The following is a 5064-nucleotide window of genomic DNA, read 5'->3' on the forward strand; positions in this document are numbered from 1 at the left end:
CTCAAGATCCAAAACATAAAAAGAGACAAAGAGGGACATTACATAATTCTCAAAGGCTCAGTAAACCAGGAAGCACTAAGCATACTGAATATTTACGCACCTAATAATGGTGCGGCAAATTTCGTCAAACAAACTATTAAAAAAATGACAGAAGAAATCACGGAAACAACAATAATAGTGGGGGACTTCAACACTCCACTATCAGAGAAAGACAGGTCACAGGGAAAGAAGCTCAGCAAAGAGGCCAGAGAGCTAAACAATGTAATTAGGCAACAGGGCCTGATAGACATCTATAGAGCCTTTCATCCAAAAGCAAAAGGTTTCACATTCTTCTCCAATCCACACGGATCTTTCTCAAGAATAGATCACATGCTGGGGCATAAGGCCAGCCTGAGTAAATTCAAACACATAGATATTATCCAAACGTCTTTCGCAGACCACCATGCCATAAAGCTGGAGATTAATAGGAGGGCACCCAGAAAAGCAAGGGCCACCAATTGGAGAATAAACAACGATCTCCTGCGACATGAATGGGTTAAGGTCCAGATCAGAGAGGATATCAGGAAATTTCTAGAAACTAATGAGAACGAGCATACAACATATCAAAACTTATGGGACACTGCAAAGGCAGTTATCAGAGGTAGCTTGATATCACTGAATGCATACATGAAAAAAGAAGAAAGGCGTATGACAGATATGGTAACACAAAACCTCCAACAACTAGAACAGAGTCAACAGAACTACCCCTCCAATAGCAAGAGAAAAGAAATAATAAAAATCAGGGCGGAGTTAAACCAGTGGGAAGACAAAAGAACAATGCAAAGGATTAACGCAAATAGAAGCTGGTTTTATGAACGAATTAATAAAATTGACACTCCCCTGGCAAAGCTTACCAAAGATAGAAAGGAGCAATCATCAATAGCCAGGATGAGGGATGAATCGGGGGCAATAACAACAGACCCCAATGAGATAAAAAGGATAATCACAAAGTACTATGAAGGTTTGTATTCTAATGAATTCAGAAACCTGGAAGTCATGGATAAATATTTAGAAAAACAATCTCTCCCTAGATTATCTGAGACAGAGATCAAGAACCTCAACAAACCCATAGTGAAGGAAGAAATAGAGAGTGTCATCAAAAACCTACCAAGGAAAAAGGCCCCAGGGCCAGATGGCTATACAGCAGAATTTTACCAAACATTCAGGGAAGAGCTGACACCGATCCTCCACAAAGTATTCCATAACGTAGAAAAGAACGGCAAGCTCCCAAGCTCATTTTACGAAGCCAGCATTACTTTGATACCCAAACAGGGAAAAGACCCCACAGGTGTAGAGAATTATAGACCAATATCTCTAATGAACATAGATGCAAAAATCCTTAACAAAATATTGGCCAATAGAATACAAAGGAACATCAAACATATCATTCACCACGACCAAGTAGGATTCATCCCAGCGATGCAGGGATGGTGTAACATCCGAAAATCCATCAATATCATACACCACATCGAGAAGAAAAAGGATAAAAACCATATGATAATATCCATAGATGTAGAAAAAGCATTTGACAACATCCAGCATCCATTCCTAATCAAAACACTCATGAAGATAGGTTGGAAGGTAAGTTCCTCAAGCTCATACAAGCTATCTATGAAAGACCAACAGCCAACCTCATAGTCAATGGAGAAAAGACAAGAACAATACCACTGAAAAACGGTACAAGGCAAGGATGCCCCCTGTCCCCTCTTCTATTCAATATCGTTTTGGAGGTTCTGGCTAACAACATAAGACAGCGGAAGGACATCAAAGGGATCCAGTTGGGAGAGGAGGAGGTGAAACTATCGTTATTTGCAGATGACATGATTCTATACATTGAAGACCCCCAAAACACCACAGTTGGAATACTTACAGCAATAGAGGAATACGGAAGAGTAGCAGGATACAAGATCAATAAACAGAAGTCGGTAGGGTTTCTATACACATCGGACAGGGCCATGGAAGAGGCGATTAAGAGGGAAGTACCCTTCACAGTAGCCAAGAACAAACTGAAATACCTAGGAATATATTTAACAAAAAATACTAAAGACCTTTATAAGCATAATTATAAAACCCTATTACAGGAAACCAAAAGTGACCTTCACAAATGGTTAGGTAGGCTAAACATAGTAAAGATGACAGTTCTTCCTCAAGCACTCTACAAGTTCAATGCTATACCAATCCAATTACCATCAACCTTCTTCAAAGAATTGGAAAAACTGACCACCAACTTCATATGGAGAGGGAAGAAACCCAGAATTAGCAGAGAACTCCTCAAGAAGAAGGACACAATTGGAGGACTCGCCCTACCTGATTTTAATGCCTACTACACAGCTACAGTGGTCAAAACAGCATGGTACTGGCACAATGATAGACACTCAGACCAGAGGAAAAGAATAGAAAGCCCAGGAGTAAAATCATCAGCATATAGACAACTGATCTTCGACAAGGGTCCCAAAAACGTCAAGTGGGAAGCAGATGCCCTCTTTAATAAGTGGTGCTGGAAACAATGGATATCCACATGTAGAAAGTTGAAACAAGATGTCTACCTCACCACATGCACAAGAATACACTCAAGGTGGATCACAGATCTAGAAGTCAAACCCCAAACCATCAGGACCATTAGGAGGGAATTGGGACTAATCTCAGTGCACTGGCCCAGGGAGCACATAGACTCACTGCAACAGGGAAGGGGACACACACAGGTGAACTGGAAATCGACAAATGGGATCTAATAAGAATAAAACACCTGTGCACCTCAAAAGACTTTGCCAAGAGGGTGACAAGGCAACCCACAGACTGGGAGAAGATTTTTAGTAATGACACGTCAGACAAAGGGCTCATTACTAAAATCTACAACACCATCGTGACCTGCAAATAGAGGAAAAACAGTTAACCACCTAAGGAAGTGGGCAAAAGAAATGAGAAGAACTTTCACTGGAGAGGAGATCAATATGGCCAATAAACATATGAGAAAGTGCTCGAAGTCCCTTGCCATAAGAGAAATGCAAATCAAAACAACCATGAGATACCACCTAACACCCCTGAGGCTAGCCCAGATCAGTAAATCAGAGAGCAACAAGTGTTGGAGGGGCTGTGGTGAAGTAGGAAACCTCATCCACTGCTGGTGGTCGTGCAGATTTGTACAGCCACTGTGGAAAGCAATCTGGCGATACCTAAAGAAAATGGAAATTTATCTACCTTATGACCCAGTCATCCCTCTACTGGGCATATGCCCGGTTGAAGCAGCAAATAAAACACGACCAGTCATATGCGCTCCAATGTTTATTGCGGCATAATTCACAATAGCAAAGACTTGGAAACAGACTAAGTTTCCATCGATAGACGAGTGGATTAGCAAACTTTGGCACATACACACAATGGAGTTATGCAGCACTGAAAAGCACCGATGAGCACATGAAACACGTTATTTCATGGGAAGAGCTGGAAGGAATTATGTTAAGCGAGGTAAGCCAGACCCAAAGACACAGGTACACCATGAGTCCCCTGAGGTAAGTACAATCAGCATGACATAAATAGAAGAATAAACATCCATCCCACAATAAACGGGAGGAAGCATAGATAGTTGGAGGGAGGACAGGCCACACCTAGGGAGGTACATGAGAGCCCAGCATAAAGAATGAGTAGTGGGGTAGAGAGAGGGAGAACCGGGAGGGGGACAATCTGAATGGATGGTATGGGGGGGGTGGCAGGGTACTAACCCACCCGGGGAAGAGTATCGGTTGTGTCCCCACAGATCTGGAACATGCATACGGACCCCAACACGACACACCAAACAAGGAGGACAACGCAAAATACAGAGGTCTACACAAAGAGGCCGGATGACAAGCCGGCCCAAACCAGAATTAGGCCGACCCCCACACTCAAAGGGATTACACAGAAAACAAAAATAGATCGTCTGGAGTGGGAAAGGAACTGACTCACCACACCACATCCAGAAGGAAGTTGAAACAAAAGAAGGAGAAAGGACGTAGTGGAGTACACCTGGGTCCACCAAGCCCAAAGTCGATAGACCAGCTAGAAGGGCCCGTCATACAGAGAGGACCATTCAGCTGACCACACTACGAGATACGACATCCTGCACCAACACATGGCCCTACATGGTACAGCACCTGAGACACAATGGGGGATTGGCGACTGAGCTGACCCCGCCACACTGAGGCAAACACTGGGGCGTGCAATGGAGCAGCGGAGGAAGCAGAGCAGAGGGAGCCCGAGGGAGTATAAAGGATGGTCTACAGGCCAACGAAAGGACCTTGAACTACTAGCAATTTTTCTTTTAATATTTGCTATCTTTTTGCTTAGTCTTTTTTAATTTGTTTTGTTTTTTACCTTGTAAATTTTGTATGTTAGTGGCTTTTCTGCTTATCAGCGTGTCGATGTTGCTTCTGTCAAAGCCATGTTCTTATGGGCCACTTGGGTACAGTCAAAGTCATATCCATTTGTATGCACATATTGCTATGTCAGCAGGTCCACCTAGACAAGATAGGCTGGACAAAAAATGAGAGAAGAAAACAACAGGACCAACAGTCCTGGAGGGACATGAGAGCGTGGGAGGTAGGGGAAGGGAGGAGGTGTCGCCCAACACAGAAACAAGGGAACAGCGAATGGTTCTAAACCAGAGGAGGGAGGGGAGGGGAGGACTGGAAGGGAGTGACCAAGAGCAAGGTAACTGAGAGGAACTACTGAATCCAGAATGAAGGCCAAACATGGTAATGGGTCGGGAGGAAAGCGAAAGGAAATAGAGGAAAGGAGTAGGAGGCAAAGTGCATACAGAGAAGCCTAAATACAGACATGTACATATGTAAATATATTTATGTTTATGGGGGCCATAGATTTATATGCATATATTTGTAGGTTCAGTAGTAGGGTAGCAGATGGACATTGGGCCTCCTCATGCATAATCCCCCAATACAATAGCACCTCGCCCTGCCAAGCAGCCATTGCAGGATACCCATCTTCCCGACATGATCACTGAAGACAGCCGTGTGTGTAAGCAAATGTGGT

This window comes from Tenrec ecaudatus, chromosome Y (genome assembly GCF_050624435.1).
Source record: "Tenrec ecaudatus isolate mTenEca1 chromosome Y, mTenEca1.hap1, whole genome shotgun sequence".
Classification (NCBI taxonomy): Eukaryota; Metazoa; Chordata; class Mammalia; order Afrosoricida; family Tenrecidae; genus Tenrec; species Tenrec ecaudatus.